Here is a 19,433-nt window from a genome sequence, read left to right on the forward strand (position 1 = left end):
GATGAAACTGGATACCTATATAAGGGACCCTCACATTCCAATAAACGCCATTTTACCGCTCACCATAATGGTGTAACAAACAGCTGTGACTTGGTCGGGGCCGTCGATACACATTCACAAAGGGACTTGACTTTCCAGGTTACCAAATCGAGGTAACATAGGTCAGTAACAGCTTGGGATGTAGCGATCATGAAACAGATTTCAAGACCTTGTGTGGAAGAAGTAAGGCAGAAAGTAGGATTGCTACCCTAGACTTTTGGATAGCCAACTTCAACTCTTGCTGGGACTTACTTGGAGGTATCTCACAGGCTAGAGTGCTCAAAGGTAAGGGGGCCATGAGAGCTGGGCAGCATTTAAAAAGTACTTCCAAGCTCACAATCAGTGCCTCTGTAAGAGTAGGATGCTGGGGAAGGGAGGCAGGAGACCTGGGTGGATGAGCAAGGAGCTCATGGATAAGATCAAAGGGAAGAAGAAGGTTTATGAAATGTGGAAAAAGGGCCTGTCCTCTTGGGAGGAGTATAGGAGTGTTGTCAGGGCCTGCAGGGAAACAATGAGGAAGGCTAAAGCTCACCTGGAGCTGAAGCTGGTAAAGAAGATAAAGGATAATAAGCGTTTTTTAAAGTATGTTAACAGGAAAAGGAAGAGTAGGGACAGTGTGGGTCCCCTGCTGAACAATGGGGATGTCCTGGTAACAGGGAATGCTGAGAAGGTGGAGATCACAGAATCACAGAATTATCAAGGTTGGAAAAGACCTAGAAGATCATCTAGTCCAACCATTACCAATACTTCCCTGCTAAATCATATTCCTCAGCACCACAACCAAACGTTTCTTGAACATTCCCATGGTCGGTGACTCCACCACCTCCCTGGGCAGTGCATTCCAATGCCTGACTACCCTTTCCGAGAAGTAATACTTCCTAATGTCCAGCCTGAATCTCCCCTGGCGCAGCTTAAAACCATTGCTTCTAGTTCTATCACCGATTACACGAGAGAAGAGGCCAACCCCCAGCTCATTACAACCTCCCTTCAGGAAGTTATAGAGAGCTATAAGGTCTCCCCTGAGCCTCCTCTTCTCCAGGCTGAACAATCCTAGCTCCCTCAGCCGCTCCTCGTAAGGCCTGAGCTCCAGACCCCTCACCAGCTTTGTAGCCCTCCTCTGAACACGTTCCAGGGCCTCAATGTCTTTCTTGCAGTGAGGGGCCCAAAAGTGAACACAGTATTTGAGGTGCGGCCGCACCAATGCCGAGTACAGGGGGACGATTACCTCCCTGTTCCTGCTAGTAACACTGTTTTTGATGCAAGCCAGGATGCCATTGGCCTTCTTGGCCACCCAGGCACACTGTCGGCTCATGTTCAGCCGAGCATCAATCAGTACTCCCAGATCCGTTTCCTCAACACAGTCCTCCAGCCACTCCGCCCCAAGCCTATAGCGCTGCCTGGGGTTGTTGTGGCCAAAGTGCAGAACCCAGCATTTGGTCTTGTTGAACCTCAGATGCTGAACACCTTCTTTGCTTCAGTCTTCACTCTGCCTCGGGACTCCTGGATGGAAGACAGAGAGCCTTGGAAATTGAGAGCTTCCCTCTAGCTGAGGAGGGGGGTGGTCCAGGAGTGTCTAGGTGGGATCAATGTGCACAAATCCATGGGCCCTGATGGAATGCATTCACGTGTGCTGATGGAGCTAGCAGATATGATTGCCAAACAACTCCCTATCATCTTTGACAGGTCTTGGAGACCAGGTGAGTTACTGGAAGACGGGAGGACAGCCAGTGTCACTTTGGTCTTCAAGAAGGAAGATCTGGGAAACTACAGGCCAGTCAGTCTCACCTCTGTCCCTGGAAAGGTGATGGAACAGCTTGTTCTAGATGCCATCTCCAAGCAATTGGAAGAGAAGAAAGTCATCAGGAATAGTCAGCATGGATTCACCAATGGAAAATCATGCTCAACCAACCTTGTCAAGCCTTCTGTGGTGGCAGGACCAGCTGGGTAGATGGGGGGAGAGCAGTGGATGTCATCTACCTTGACTTCAGCAAGGCTCTTCATAATCAGTCGACAGTAAGGTTGAGAAGTGGCTGACTGGCAGAGCTCAGAGGGTGGTGATTGGCAGTGCAGTCTGGTTGGAGACCTGTGACTAGCGGTGTTCCCCAGGGGTCAGTGCTGGGTCTGGTCCTGTTCATTATCTTCATCAGGTGATCTTGATGAGGGGATAGCACCCATGCTCAGCAAGTATGCCAACAATACAGAGATGGGAGGAGCAGCTGACACACCTGAAGGCTCTGCTGCCATTCAGCAAGAACTGGACATATTGGAGAACTGTATTGCAAGTAACCAGATGAGGTTTAACAAAAGCAAGTGTAGAGTCTTACACCTGGGAAGGAATAACTGCAAGTATCAGTACAAGTTGGGGGATGGCCTGCTGGAGAGGAACTCTGTGGAAAAGGACCTAGGGGTCTTGGTGGACAACAGGATGGCCATGAGCAGCAGTGTACCCTGGTGGCCAAGAAGGCTAATGGCATCCTGGGATGCATTAAAAGGAGCAAGGCCAGCAGCTCAAGAGGTGATCCTTCCCCTCTACTCTGCCTTGATCAGGCCTCACCTGGAGTACTGTACCCAGTTCTGGACTACCTGGTACAAAAAAATGCAGGGATGTCCTGGAGAGAGTCCAGCAGAGGAACACAAAAATGATTACACGCCTGGAGCATCTCCCTTATGAGAAAAGGCTGAGTGACCTGGGTCTGTTCAGCCTTGAGAAAAGAAGACTCAGAGGGGATCTGATTAATGTTTATAAGTATCTTAAGTGTGGGAGACAAAGGGACATGGCCAGTCTCAGTGGTCTGTGGGGACAGAACAAGGGGAAACTTCCGTAAACTGGAGCATAAAAAGTTCCTCACCAATATGCAAAGGAGCTTCTTCACAGTGAAGGTGAAAGAGCACTGGAACAGGCTACCCAGAGAGGTTATGGATTCTCCCTCTCTGGACATATTGAAGTGCACAGAAGTGATACTGTTCAGTTAGCAGTTCCCAGGGTCATCCTTTTTACCCATCTTAAAAATGGGTGTGTGATATTGCCCTTTTTTCCAGTCATCATGGACTTCACCTGATTGCCGTGACTTTTCAAATATCATAGAGAGTAGCTTGGCGTCTACATCAGCCAGTGTCACGGGTTAACTAGATTCACCTATGCCTGTGACAGGGGCAGCTACCCCGTAGGGCCCCCGGCCCGAAAAGGAAGGGAAAAAGGGGAATGGGAAAAGAGAACAGTAGCAGCAATCTAAGGAGGAAAACTTATTTTACTAAATATGATACCGGAATACAAGATAACACAATATAATACAATATGATTGAGGCTAATAAATCGAACAAAACAGAGAGAGAGAGTCCCCAAAAACCAAGAGGCCTACTGTGAACTCTAGGCAACACGGCTGGAACGCTTCCCACTCTCCGAGAGTCCGAGAGAGAGAGCTCCAGCCTGGGAGTGAGATTATATATGTCCTCCTCCCGTGACTTATCTCTGGTAGCGAAGTCTTCTGGGATATGTAGTTTTCTTCTGAGAGCTGAGTATTTGGGATGTTATTCCACAGAACAGGAATATGAACCTTTTAATGATCCATACTGCACATGATGTTATGATGTGGAATACTGACAGCAACATTACAAAACCATGACAGCCCCCCCCACCCCCCTCTTTTTTTTTCATTGTAAATGAGCAAAGTTTACCCTGTTTATTTTAAACTGTGCGGGTTACAGAATGAAAGGAACTTAACCAAGCCACATCACGTAATACAGTTTGAACAGATACAGTTTCTATCACCACCTCAAGGATCTCAACTTAGAATTATATTCTACATAGCAGATACAGCATATCACATACCAACAGTCCTCAAGCTACAGCCTTTGCAATACCCTTTAACAGTACTTACAGAAACAAGCAAATGAAAGAAGCTTAAAGCAAGGCTAGAGCTCTAAGGACCAGAATGAATGGGCAAAGTACACCGTCCACAAAGCATTACTTTAGCCAGTACTGCCACCAAAAGGCCAACAAAGTCTTGAGGTTATTTCTCTACACTTCAGTTTTAACAGTAAAGCAGCACTGGTGACCCCAGTCTCATCCTTAACTTCAAGGAGACTGGAAAATGATACTGTCATTACATCAACAAAGTTCTACTTGCTGTTTTATCTTTCTATTTAAAATAAATGATTTGAACTCCAACAGGCAACCTACTATTATACATCTGCAAAGATATACAATATATGAATACACTGTAATGTACTTCCCTATGGAAACTACTGCAATTACAAGATTGCGATTCAGACCCAGTTCTTCATGGAATGACCTTACTTACTAATTATTCTATAGTATTAAAGACAATTGGCATTAATACTGTATAGGCAGAAGTAAGGCAGTAACTATTGCACTACCATATTCTGCAAAGGTTTCCTCATGGCATTATTGTAGAAAATTATCCAAATTAAAAACTTGGTAACTAATTTCAAATGTGAACTTCAAATATTCAAGACAGCAAACTTAATTCACTTCACAGAAAGTTCGAATCCCCCCTGTGGCGCAAAGTGGTACAAGTGCCGCTCTGCTACACAGAGGCTCGAATCCCGGGGGCTGGACTCGATGATCTCTAAGGTCCCTTCCAACCCGCACGAAACTATGAAACTATGAAACTATGAAAGCCATCTACATCTTCTGCTTTGCCATTGTTTAATGGTCTTGTTCTCTTCCCTCCATCTACACAGAGTACTGAGCCAAAGCCTACCATTTTTTTTACCAAAACCAGCAGTCTTGATAATTTCTGAGCTTCGTTTCTCCATCTAGTTATTTTATAGGTCTGTGAATACTTCCATGTTGTACCAGAAACAGCTATAATACTGCTGCCCATCTAGATCACCTACTAAGACAAGTACTATTTCTTTAATATCTACCATAAACATATACATGGATATACATGATACAAAACCTGAAGAGCATCCTAAAACTGGAATTAATAATATAAACTGCACAATAATAGTATTCTGGTAGAACACTAAAGTTATCAAACTATCAATCAGATAGAATTGATAAGTGGTCTTTACAATTGAGAAAATACTAACAAGCAAAACAAAAAACTTTCAAGCTAAGGCCAACAAGTATAAAATACAAAAAGGTGAGGCAAAGATTCCCATTATGGGAGAATTTCTATATGGTTCAGAAACAGAATTTACTGAAATACAATAAACTTATCCAAAACATACTGAAGACACCCCTGCCATCTAAATTTATTACAGAAAGTAAGCATTCTTAATTGGCATTTAGAACTGAATATACAAATCAATTGACTGAAGATTGCTAGTGCTTTTGTAGCAAATAGTTTTCTCACAGCAAATCATTAGGAAATTTTCAAAATGCTGGCTACACAGAGCCAGTAAAATAATCCATTTTTTATTAAGACCTGACTGATTAACTTGTCCTGAGGTTTCTTCATCCCACCAACTTGTCCTGGTACTTATATTTGCTCTGTAATCCAAACAAGCTTGTATTTTGCAACACTAAGTTTCTTTTATCTGCTTAGCGCTTTGCATACGCTTATATCTGAAACAGAAAAGCCTGCAAGCTTTTACAGCCTTCCTATCTTATTTGGACAAGTCATTACAGCTTAAATTACAGGTAACAAAACACTTCTCTTGCATATTGTATTATGATGTGAAGTAAAAGCGAGTTCCCAGGAAATTCTATGTTTGTCTTTGGAATAAATTCTAAAGGAAGTACAGAGATTTTGACTTGCACTTAATTCGACCATAATTATGAGCAAAGATAACCTCAGAATTCTCCTTCTTTAGAGCACGACAATTAGAAAAGGTACTGATAGATCAACAGAGGGAACGAAATGGAACAAGTCAGTGGGCTGCCATGGACAAAAACTATACACTCTGCACTTAAGAAGCAGTAACATACTTATTGATATAACACAGTGATTTAACAAAGCTTAGTTGTAAATAAGACAGTGACTGAAGATTTGAGATGGCAAAGCACATTTAATTATTTACTGCACAGAAGACAGGGTTAAACACATTCATCCAGGAGACCCCACCATTGAGTCACACGGTGGTTCAGAGTGGAGCCCCTTGCTTTCTACACTTCTCGAACCACAGAGGTAAGCTGCACACAGGCACAGACAAACCCAGTCCTACTCCCAGACTTAATGGTTTACTGTCTAAGGGATTATATGTGCGCAATCAAAGATACAGTCTTAGCAAATCTTAAGAATCTTAAAGTTGTTAGTCACTTACAAAGTACCTATATTTGCAAGGCAGATCAATATTATGATGTAAGGAATCTCTTCACCTCTCAAGAGGTTTCTCTTCTCAACAGGGGATCCAGTCATACAGCCAACTGTTTTTGTGCAAGAGAACTCAAGGAGCTCTCAGCTGCTCACTATGGGTAAAGATGGTAGACTCAGTCATATTGATATGATCACAGGGGCTCATCTTAGGAAGTACAAAGACTCTCATTAAATTTAAGTAGCAAAGTCTTGAATTTTCTTATTCTCTGTGAAGCTTAAAAAAGGAATGGCTACAGGTTTAACATTTCTCATGCAGATGTCTATATGAGTGCTTGACCTAAAGAGCACACTAAGAAGTCACTAATTGCAGGACTTTAAAACAGTAAACACATCCATCTAGAGTCTCTAATAAGTACAAATAAAAGAACTTTTCCCATCTGCTTTCCCCAGTGTTCTATCCACAGCAAACAGATCATCAAGAGTTGGAAAACAAAACTGTTTTCCTTTATCATATAGTTTTGAAGTTTACCTTCAGTCTGTAATTCTTCTTAAATTCTTAGAATTTACCTACCTGGATAAAAGATGTGAAGCACAAGAATAATTCTGTTCTTCTTGTAAATTTGGGGTCATAGAGTGTTTCTGTCTCTACAGATCAGAATCTGTTCAATAAGTGTTTAGATGTTGTAGTGGTGGAATGGTTTAGTGGGAAATATTGGTGATAGGTGGACAGTTGGAAAGGATGATCTTGGAGGTCTTTTCCAACCTTGTTGATTCTATGATTCCATGCCACAGTTCTGCACATTTACAACTGATGGTTAAAGAATAAAATGCCCAGAAGGCAGGTAATAGGAAAGAACAGGGACAACGTAAGGCATGCTTATGGTTCAGTTTAAGTACACTCCAGGCAAATCATCTACAGATCACTGGAAAGCAAACGAAAATGTATCTACAGAGAATCAGCTAATCTTCTACACACTCTTTGTTCTTGATAATGACCCCATTATTAAAAAAAAAAGTTACATATGGAATTTCTTCATCAACCAAAGTCCAAATCACCATACCACCAAAAACATCCATTTTTGTTCAAATACACATTTTGTTTTCAATAAATCAGAAGGTAGTTACTTGAGACTTTAGGAATTTCTATATTGTCAGGCATAATGCTGTAATGTGATAGACTAATAACTGCAGAGTGGCACAGTGTTAGGCTACAGTAAATGAGAACAAGCCCGGATACAGCAACCATAGTCACAACACATAAACAAAGGAGGAAAAAAAAAAATTAAAAAAAAAATCCCTGCTTAACTTTGCAAGACCTCTGACATGCAGGGATCTCCAGAGAGATACCCTCACCTCTGCTGCCAATCCTTAAATGAGGTCTGGAAAGACGTGGATTCTGGTTCCATCTTTTCCAGTCACTCGGGTGCATTGCATGCCTTCCCACCAGGTACTCAATCACCGTTTCAGGCCATGAATTAGCATTTCTGCTAAATCAGTTTGCATGACCGCATTCAAAGACTACAGGCTTTCTCCTAAAAGCTCAGTTGCAGCTCTACAATAAGAACAAGATTAGATATGTTTTTTCAAGTGTACTTCTACTTCAGATCATTGTTTTGAAGTATTCTCTGTGAGCTTAAGCACCAACAGAAAATAAATAACCTCAATTAATCCCACCAAGGAAGCAAAAATATTCTTTAATTTTAAACTGTTCCATCACATCAGAGAAAGGTAATTTATAGTTTTAAGTATAAGTAGCACACTTAAAAAAATCTTTCTATCTCTAAAGCAAAGACATGATTTCCTGGTGACCTTCTCCTGGTGCAGATTTTTACAAGCACAGCATTTGTTCACTGCTGCCAAAAATGCATAGCTAATTATGTTGAAAAATAGCATTTTGTAGCCAGGAATTTGCTCTCTGAAAGTATTACTGTGCTCTTTGTATCTGTCACAGTTTCCATGGAAATAACTTTTGGAGTGACCTAGGTATCATAACATCACAGAATTGTTTGAGTCAGAAAGGACCTTTAAGGTCTAGCTTCCCAGAAATGGACAGGGACATCTATAGATACATCAGGTTTCTCAGGGCCTTGCCCAGCCTGACCTTTAATGTCCCATGGAACAGAGAACCACCACCTCCCTGGGAAACCTGTTCCAGTGCTTCACTTCCCTTATTGTAAAAAAACTTTTTCTTACTAAAGTAGATGGAGAACTAAGCAAAAATACATTCAAACACTCAAACTAAATAACAAATGAGAGTCAGACTGCCTCTGCATTCCTGCACACGATCAGGCAAGCTAGAGTACTTCTAATATTTCGAATAATTTCTAATAAAAATATTTAATATCTAACGTTTACAGAAAGACATGCTATGGGGTCAAATTAATGTGACTGAAAAATTTCAATAAAAGAAAAAAAGTCATCACAATAGTATACAACTATTATAAATTTTCCTAGCTACAGCTGCCTTATCCACAGCCCTGAAAATAATAAGTACCTATTAATTCCAGAGCCAATCATTCATTCAACTTACTCCTAACTAAAAAATAAAAAATAAAGATGTGCAAAATGTAGCAGAATTTTATTTTTGTAGCCCCAGTGACAGACTAGTAAGAGCTTACATAGATTTGCCGGAATGCCCAGCAATCTTAGCTGCATCTCATCTTAATTCTAAAGTAGGTGGCCAGTTCTACAGAAAGGGGGATGAAACACAAATCAGCATCTGTTGTAATTATAAAGGTTAACTGACATTTTATTATTCTCTTTTCTCTCTTTATCCTCTCTACTTTTTTGCCCTTCCTCTCCACTTAGAGAGGCTCACAGAACCCACACGTAGAGACAATCTAAGCACCGTTCTAACAGTTCCTACTGCAACTAATGTGTTAATCTAGTTTTTAAAAAATCTTAAGTTTCTCAAAAAACGTGTTCAACTTCCAAGGACAGTTATACTTCAAATAGTGTGTCTGTGCTATCAGTCTTCTTGGATGCTGACCCTGCCATTAGCTAGATGTCGTGAGAAGATGTTATCTTCATCTTCAGTTCAAAGAGTTATAATTGGGTGCTTAAGCAAAACTAAAATAAGGATGCTCTTTACTCTTCGAAAGGGCTGACAATAGCAGGACTATGGGAAATGGATCCAAGTTGAAGGAGGGAAGATTTAGGTTGGATGTTAGGGGGAAGTTCTTTACTAGGAGAGTGGTTAGGCCCTGGAACAGGATGCCCAGGGAGGTTGTGGATGCCCCATCCTTGGAGGTGTTCAAGGCCAGGTTGGACGGGGCCCTGGGCAACCTGATCTAGTAAATGTGTATGTTTGGTGGCCCTGCTAGGCAGCGGGGCTGGAACTACATGATCCTTGAGGTCCCTTCCAACCCGGGTTATTTTGTAATTATGTGATTCTGTGATGCGCCAGGAATGGTGTCAGTTAGAGGCCATAGCCCACTGAACTATTTTTATCTTGCACCTCATAGAATCATTGAATCCTTATTGTTGGAAAGGACCTTTAAAGTCCATCTAGTCCAACTCCCCTGCAATGAACAGGGTCATACACAGCTCGGTCAGGTTGTCTAGGGCCTGGTCCAGCCTCCTCTTGAAAGTTTCCATGGATACGGCATAAACCACGTCTCTGGGCAACTTGATCCAGTGCATCCCCACCCTCACTGTTAAAGACTTTTTCCTTATATCCAACCTAAATCTACCCTCTTTGAGCTTGAAATCATTTCCCCTTGTTCTATCACCACAGACCCTGATGAAGAGTCTGTCCCCTTCTTTCCTGTAGCTCCTCTTTAATTACTGAGAGGCTACTATCAGATCACCGAAGAGCATTCTCTTCTCCAGAATGAAAAGCCCGAGATCTTTCAGCTTGTGTTCATAGGAGAGGCAATTACACTGCACTGCTTCCCACAGCTTCCTCAAGAGACATCTTTACTCAATGCATGAATTTATGACTAGACTGCTGCTACACTGTATGACATTATTCAGTCTCTACAGCTTGCAATGGATGCTGATGATCATTAGGTGGCACAGTACCACACAATAAACACATCAGATTTATATCTCAAGGACCTGCCCTGCTAGGCTGATGTGGTTTAACCTAGGAAGCAGCAAAGCACCACACAGTCATCTGCTCACTCCCTTCCTTCCCAGGGGTGTGTACGGACTGTCTGACTGCCTGAAGGTAACCTTCAGGCCTACATGCCTGAACTGAAATGATTTTCAATGTCACAAGCACAGCTGCAGCCACAGTAGCCATACTGAACCTGAAAACCTAAATGCAGAACAGACCTTATCACAGAAAATATAGCACAGAAAAACAGCACAGAAATCACACTGAAACAGTAAAGGAACTTTGGTGGCCAAAGTTGTGTTTTCATAAGAGTAACAAGACACCAGCTATAATTCATGGATTGGTAGCCCTCCCACCGTGCTGCATCATGCATTCATACACTGGCCATGTGTAGAGTGCATGACCCAGCTCAAGGTGGGAAGAGGTCAGGAGGGTGAGGTAACCTAAGCAGAGGACACCGTAGCCTCTGCATGGATGCCCACAAGGTCCTGAGCCTACCAATCCTGCACTTTACATCCAATCCGAGATGTGCTGGCTAATAACCTTTCTGGGATCTCTTGGTGGATCAATGTGTATGCAATAAAACACCAAAACACTTGCTTTGGATTACTGCGTATGAACACACACTTTGTGTGGATACCTCGTCCCCGATTCCAAACACCCTAATACAACATGATGGAGGAGAGAATCAGGAGAAAAACTAGAACTCGTGGGTTGAAATAAAAACTAAAATAGAGAAAAGGAAAAAGAGAATTGACAATTATATATATAGATACTGTGACAGGGACCTAAAAGCCCCAGACTAAAGAAGGATCCTGGGATGGAACAATGTATTCTGACATTAAGGGGACTGATATTTGTGCCTGTAGCTGCAAATATCTTGTTTTGTACAGAGAGCTGGCCCTGGTAGTTGATCTTGTTTTCACAAAGACTTGGTTTTTGATTTGCAAGGTGTTCCTCTTGGGCTCTGTATTACACACTGACCACACAGGTATAGCATACAAGAGGAAAAAGCCCTGCAGACCCCGGGGAGAATAAAAGCAGGATAGAGGCTGTGGTAGGGAAGAGAGGAAAAGTGCACTTTGAAATGGGATACCCTGCTGGCACTACCGACCGAGTCCACCACCAGCATAGAATCATAGAATCATAGAATCATAGAATTGTAGGGGTTGGAAGGGACCTCTAGAGATCATTGAGTCCAACCCCCCTGCCAAAGCAGGCTCCCTACACCACGTCACACAGGTAGGCGTCCAGGAGGGTCTTGAATATCTCCAGAGAAGGAGACTCCACCACCTCCCTGGGCAGCCTGTTCCAGTGGCTCCGTCACCCTCACCGTGTAAAGAAGTTCTTCCATACATTCGTGCGGAACTTCCTAGCTGTACTTTCATCCCATTACCCAAGTCCTATCCCCACGCACTACTGAAAGAGACAAGACTCACCACTAAGGCTCCCACACCTCAGTATTTATAAACCTGGATCAAGTCCTCTTCAGCCTTCTTTTCTCAAGGCTAACAGACCCAGTTCCCTAGATCTCTCCTCATAGGGAATGCTCCATTCTTCACATCTTAGTCGGCCTCCGCTGGACTCTTTCCAAGAGATCTCTGTCTTTTTTGTACTGGGGAGCCAGAACTGGACACAATATTCCAGATGAGCCTCAGCAGGGCAGAGTAGAGGGGGAGATCACCTCCTCGACCTGCTGGACACGCTCTTTTTAATACACCCCAGTACTGATGCCATGGGCCTTTTTGGCTACAAGGGCACACTGCTGGCTCTTTGTCAATCTGTCATCCACCAGGACGCCCAGGTCCTCTCAAGCAGAGCTCCTCTCCAGCAGGTCTCCCCCGCCGTACTGGTGCATGCATTATTTCTACCCAGTGCAAGAATTCTACACTTGCTTTTGTTAAACCTCATCTGGTTTCTTATACCCGCTCTCCAGCCCTGTCCAGGTCTCGCTGAATGGCAGCACCAGCCTTCAGTGTGTCAGCCAATCCTCCCAACTTCGTGTTATCGCAAACTTGCTGAGGGTGGTCACTATCCTCTCATCAAGGTCGTTGATGAAGATGTTGAACAAGAACCGGACCCAGTACAGACCCCTGGGGGACGTTGCTAGTTACAGGCCTCAGCCAGACACTGCACCGCCAACGACAACCCTCTGCACTCTGCCAGTCAGCCAGTTCTCGACCCACTTCACTGTCCAATCACCTATCCCATACTTCCTCAGCTTTGGTATAAGTATGTCATGGGAGACTGTATCAAAAAGCCTTACTGAAATCAATGTAGACTACATCTACCACCCTCCCCCTGTCCACCCAGCTAGTGACTCTTTGTAAAAGGACACCAGGTTGGTCGAGCACGACCTCCCTTGGTGAACCCATGCTGAGTACTCCTGATAATCTCCTTATCACCCAGTTGTCTGGAGATGGCATCCAGCACAAGCTGTTTCATCACCTTCCCTGGGACAGAGGTGAAGGCTCGACTGCCTATAGTTACCTCAGGTCTTCCTCTTGCCCTTTTGACAGGACCAGAGTGAACATTGGCCATCTCCAGTTCTCAGGCACCTCCCAGTTCTCCAAGACCTTCTGAAAGATTACAGAGAGCGGCTCAGCAACGACCTCCGCAGCTCTCTCAGCACGCCACGGATGCACCCCATCAGGTCCCATGGTATTATGGACCTTATGTTTCATAGGCACTCACGGACCACCTCTTCCCTGACTAAAGGGAAATGCTCCCCATTCCCCGGGACTCTCTTCATCAACCTCAGGCTCCGGGTTCCTGAGGAGACCCTTTCACTAAAGACAGAAGCGAAGAAGGTGTTCAGATCTTCCGCTTCTCAGGCATCCCCCCTACCAGAGCGCCTGCCCTCACTTGTAGTATGGGGCCCACATTCTCCCTAGCCTTCCTTTTGCTGTTAACGTATTTTAAAAAGCCTTTTTTATTATTCTTTATCTCCTTAGCTAGATTCAACTCCAGGTGGGCTTTTGCCTTCCTCGTCGCATCTCTGGAGGCCCTGACTACATTCTTATATTCTTCCCAAGTGGTCAGACCCTTTTTCCACATATCATGTACTTTCTTCTTTCCGCGGAGCTTGCACATGAGCTCCTTACTCATCCACGCAGGTCTCCTTGCACCTTTTCCCAATTTCTTAGTCACAGGGACGCACCGATCCTGAGCTTGGAAGAAGAGCCGTTTAAACACTAACCATTTCTCACAGGCCCCCTTGCCTTCTAGCACCCTGGCCCACGGGATAGCCCCAAGTAGGTCCCGAAGGAGATCAAAGTTGGCTCTCCTAAAGTCCAGAGTAGCAATCCTACTTTTTGCTTTGCTTCCTCCACTCAGGATCTCGAACTCCACCATCTCATGGTCACTACATCCCAAGCTGCCCCCAACTTTTATTTCCTTAACAAGTCCTTCCTTATTGGTGAGAATAAGGTCCAGCAACGCCCCACCCCGCGTCAGTTCCTCTACCACCTGTATCAGGAAGTTATCTTCAATGCACTGCATGAATTGTCTGGGACGCGCATGCCTGGCCATGTTGGTCGTCCAGCAAATATCTGGATAATTGAAATCCCCCATAAGTACCAGTGCCTGGGAGCGTGCCGCTACTTCCAGTTGCTTATGGAAGGCCTCATCAACCTCCTCCTCCTGATCAGGGGGCCTGTAGAACGCACCCACAACAGTGTCCCCTTTGCCAGCCTGGCCCTTGATTCTCACCCACAAGCTCTCGACTTCTACATTACTCTCCCCCAGGTGGAGTTCAATACATTCTAGCTGCTCTCTCACGTAAAGAGCAACTCCACCACCCCGCCTTGCCAGCCGATCTTTCCTAAAAGCATATTCCTGAAGTGTTGTGGCCCTTCTGGGTTTCTGACTCATCCAAGCTGCTGCGGTGGGTAGTCATCATGTTTGTTCTAATAATGTCATTACCTAAATTAAGACTTCGGATCAACCAAGAAAAGATTTACTGACACATAAGAGCAGCAGTAACCCAGCAGGGTCAAATCAAATCACTGCCTGGAACACACAAGTGTGATGTAATACTTGGCTTGGAATTGATCCCATGACCCTCAGTTACAAATAGAGAAACAGTCACCCACATTACACATCTACTTTTATTCAGCATTTTTGTGAAATCTGTCAAAAAAAAAAATTCAATACTGTTCACTGTAATCAGTAAGCATTACATCACAGTAAGCAGCCTGTCTCAAAGAAGCACAGCTAAATAAATATTCAGAAGGGCAAACAATAAAAGGAGCTTTAAAACAGAGAATTATGTATATATATATATTTCACAGGAGTGTCAAAGTTTCTTGAGTAAACCAGAGTTCAGGAAGTATAGAAGTTATAAAATCACTTTTTGCTCAGCTACATATCGCCATGCTGGTCCTGCTGCTCTGTGCACATTCTCAGCACTACTGCTGCATAGGTATGTTCACGTACTACAACCATCACACATAGTATTATATAGGAATCGCCTATCCTCTGCACTGACTGTTCCACAACAGTGGGCAGAGTAATCCCTGGGGGTCTGCAGCATGTTTCCCTTCTTTTTCCTGATGCTCCCATGGTGCAGTCCTGCTGCACTATGCCACTGTTTTTGCTGACAAAGAAACATGGATCCAATGTGATTGAACTTTCTTACAATACCAGAAGTTCACTGGTTCCCTGAGAAGAAATGTACAGGCACATTGTTCAGACTGGAGCAAACTTAAAGTTCACATCCTGACAGCTCTTCACTTAAAACACAGGATTGTGTGCACACTTGAAATGCTAACTGCTACATTCTCACAAGAAATTACAAAATTCTTATAGAGCTCAGTGTCTCATAGTGAGTCTCAGATGAGGGAAATTGTCCCCACTTGAAAATTCCTAATTAAACATAATGAGTATAGGGTAGACTTAAACGATAAACCCAAACATACAAAATCCCTTGCCAAGCAAGATTTTTTGAGTATAACGTGTATATTCATTATGTAACTATACCTCCAGAACTGTTTTAAATACTCTAAACTCACAGACCCATCATCAACTCTGATAACTTCTACAATCTATAATGACTGTATACTGCTTGTCACACAACATCTCTTACTGTTTTTCCCACATTTGCCTTTCAGTGAACCTCCCCTTTTTGTACCATGCCAGAAAGCAACCAAAACCTTTCTTTAAGGAACTTGCAAGACTACCAAATTGAAAGATAACAGAACATACACAATAACTTTGTCAGGAATTTGGCTGAGCTTGGCTGGATTCCTTCAACTGCACCCTCATCCACTACTTGTAGGCAGCTGGTACAAGCCAACTGTAAACCACTGTTCCCAAACAAGTAACAATTGTTAAAAAAAATAAAACCAAACAAGACACCAAACTTAGAGCTTAGTCTATGTTTTGTTATGTGCTGCTATGAAAGGAAGCATTTGCATGAAAAACAAAAGCAGGAAACATTAAAAATGTACATTCCTTGACATCAGCTCTTCCACAGCATAGTACATCATGCTAACAAATAAAACACAGTGTACACAACCTTAAGGTAGAAAAAAAGCCAACACTAGAGCAGCCAACACTTCTGACTCATCTGAAATTTTGCAAGCATTGTTAAAAAAAAACATATATTTTTAAAAATGAAAGTCTCTTGAAAAATAAAATGCATCTGATACTACCTATTTCCACCTTAAACTTCACAAACTCTTTAAATTAAAGATAACAAATTAATAGGACAAAAAGATATTCATCATATGAGATTTGCTCAGTACCTTTTTTTTTTCCTCCCAGTAGCACTACGTGACAAGTTCACTGTCATTTCTTTCAGCTGGGTACAACTGACAAATAACTAGTGACAAGAGACTGTGCATTCTCATGTCAGAGGCAAAGCCCCTGCATAGTCTGATTCTTCCTTAAGGTTATTTTCCACCCAAATTCAAACTATCCTGTAAACAGGAGTCTTCCTGCTTTTGCAACTGCATCCCACAAATCCGTGTCACCTGTCCTGCCTAGTGTCACAAGCACTGAATTCCATTTCTGTTCTTAGCCATGCAAATTTCTATCTCCATGCCCACAGAGCCTTCTGTCTATCTTAATAAGGCTAGCAATGTTTATTAAATTCTGGCTACATGCTCACCTCTAGAAGAAAAGGTAAAAATGATCACACAAACTAAATACATAGAGCTGATATTTTATCTTGCTTAGCATCGAATGGGACAATTTAAAATGTCTGTAACTTATTCTCTGGCCACACAACAGACTTTGGTTGATTGCTAATGAAACAAAGAAATTGATGAGGAGAGGCTTAATAGCAAAAGTTTTATTACTTTTAAGCAGGTATTATTATTGACAGCACTGGATGCATGGGGGTAGTGCTTGTATCAAGCTTAGTTTGCATGATACAATATGCCTCCCCATCTACAATGCTACATCACAATTATCATCCATAACATCTAAAGGCTACTATGGTGTTGCAAGCAAGCATTACTCCTAATGCTTACTCCAGCTAGGCTTATAGGGATATATTAACAGAATATTTTGTGTAATTATTTCTTCAAATCACTAACCCTTTCATTTTCCATCAGACTTAACTGTCTGGTTTTGTACTGAATGCCTTAAAGAAATCTAAAGCAGTTTTATCAACTGTCAACTCAAATAATTGCATCAGTTAAATTAAATTTGATTGATACAGCTCAATTAGAACAGTAAGTTTCCTGTAGAGCTACTTTTGGGAGTCTCTCTAAGAGGCTCTGAAACACAAGATGGCAAATAAGAGGAAATACAACTGTTTTTCCATCTCCTACATCCTGAGCTCCATATGGCAATATTGCATTTATGTTATGCTTTTCCCATTAATGTTACCATGTTGCTTTTTTGTCCCCAGATACTGAATGCTGAATCCTAACTAACTGACTAACTCTCCTGTTTTCCTTCTTATGCATTGCTCTGAGTGAGGACCTCAAATCAAGTAAGCTTCTACAACACTAGGTCAACTAATCCCCATGTCAGCCCAAGTGCAATATATATATAGATATTATAAGATGGATGGATAGATGGATGGATGGATGGATGGATGGATGGATGGATAGATAGATAGATAGATAGATAGATAGATAGATAGATAGATAGATAGATAGATAGATAGATAGATAGATAGATGGAGACAGTGAGGGCAAGAAGGAAAAGATGAAACAGCTGAATAATATAGTTTAGCCACAAACAATACAGAGACGAGTACAAGTTAATACCTTCCCAGTAAATAAATTGTGTTCCAGTAAGAACACAAAGGGGAGGGTGATTCACAGATAGCTGCATAGAGCAGACAGAACTAGTAGCAATGGTTATTTTCACCTAGATATATGCTTAACTTTTTTTCAAATGTACTGAATGTTCAGTGCAAGTATCTACCCTAGTGAAGACATCTATAGTCCTGAACAACACACTATACAAAAAAAAAAAAAATATAGTCCATACCAGAAAAAAAACTTATGTCCTTTTTCTTGAGGGAGTCCCATCTGTATGGAAATCTGTAGCAAATGGACAGAGTCCCTGGAGACACGCTAATTTTATATTGTCTCAACAGAGAGTTGGAATTTCTATTTCTCCTCTTCTCCAAAACCACAGCTCTGCAGAAGCTTTGTGGAAAGCAATAGTGAAAATGAGCTAAGGAAGACCAGAGAATCTATCAGTAAATATATTCATCTCTGTATTTTCAAATTCCTCTCAATCAAGGCAGAGTAAAGCCTCACTCAGTCTTTCAAGCAGATTTGGTTTCATACATCAATAAACACTCAAAGTTAATGTTATTTAAGATTTTTAATGTGGAGGAAAAATCTTCCTGAGGGAGAGGATCATAAATCCAATTTTCTGTTGGGTCAGAAGAAATAAGAAAATGGTGACATCAAATAGCACCTCTTAATTAACAATGGGAACAAAAATTCCAGGTTCAAGCAACCTGAGGAGAACCAGTAATTAACAGTATCTCTGTGACAAATAATTTTCTTTTCTCCACATTAAAGAGGAGATTAATGTTTATGGCATAATATAACTTATCTATATCATACCACTTAGCATCAAACAGGACAGGGCTAATTCTGCTTTGAGATCTTTGAATCCAGTTTAAAATAGAGACAAGCAAAACAAAAATAAACAAAATTACTCTTCCCATGTAAAAGGCCAATCCCAAGGCTGTTGCTTCATGGAATGATCTCTTCCTCAAGCTATCTTAGCAGGACTTTTAATAACATCCCTGACCACCAAGCCTAATGCTACCCATTTAATTGCACAAGTTCTGTAAATGACAAAGAACGTAGACTTATGTCAAGAACTCAAATGAGATACAAACAAAACATCAGGTGGACTGGAGAACACCTAGGTGTGCTACATTCATACATTTAAAATTTTATATATACATGTATATATAATATGTATAATAACATGTATATATTAATATATATCTACTTAATAAACACACATCTGTGCAGTCAGGTCAACAATTTATTTCCGCAATTGTAAGCCAGCCAAATAAGTTAATAAAATCTGTTCACATAATTCTTCCACCTTCCTTGTCTGATCTCATTTTGGGTTAAACTGCACAGGCTGTATCTGTACAGTACTTCTCAGTCCCTTCTCTCTGTATCTCATTCCATTTGGTGCAGTACAAAGAATTTGGGAGCATTACTATTAGCCCTCCTTACAGTTTAAAACTAACTAGACAAGTGAAAAATAGATGTGTCCCAAAATTCAATACTTTAAAACAATTTGATATGCACAAATGTAAATATATTTCATAGACAATAAAAAGCACATTTCTTATTCTGTTAAACATGAGAAAATCCTTTCTCCTAAACAGAAATCAACACCTTCAAAAACAAAAACCTTGAGTTACAGTAAAGGGCTATCTGAAATCCCACAGTCAAAACCGATCATCAAGGCAAAGAAACCAATGGAATTTCTGGGCCTGCATTAGATACGGGACATTAATCTTTAAATCTACTGTGAAACAGATTTCAGTAACACAATGGAAAGCGCAGAAAACTGCATATTCCTGTACATGCAAGAAAAATGTTTGAAATATCCTATTTTCTCTCTCAATTGACATGCATTCTGTTGCATACAGATGATAAAGAGGG

At 41.8% G+C, this 19,433-nt stretch overlaps 1 protein-coding gene across 4 annotated transcripts in view; it reads right to left on the minus strand.

The window, feature by feature from the left end:
* TSPAN9 (tetraspanin 9) overlaps window positions 1-19,433 on the minus strand; it is a 135,806-nt gene that overhangs the window by 102,368 nt on the left and 14,005 nt on the right. The window contains exon 2 of one of the 4 annotated variants that reach the window (XM_015871574.2): window positions 6,274-6,418. The exons of the other annotated variants lie outside the window; for them this stretch is intronic. The gene's annotated coding sequence lies outside the window, so the exon portion shown is untranslated. The remainder of the gene's footprint in view (window positions 1-6,273; window positions 6,419-19,433) is intronic. 4 annotated transcript variants of the gene reach the window in all.

This window comes from Coturnix japonica, chromosome 1 (genome assembly GCF_001577835.2).
Source record: "Coturnix japonica isolate 7356 chromosome 1, Coturnix japonica 2.1, whole genome shotgun sequence".
Lineage (NCBI taxonomy): Eukaryota > Metazoa > Chordata > Aves > Galliformes > Phasianidae > Coturnix > Coturnix japonica.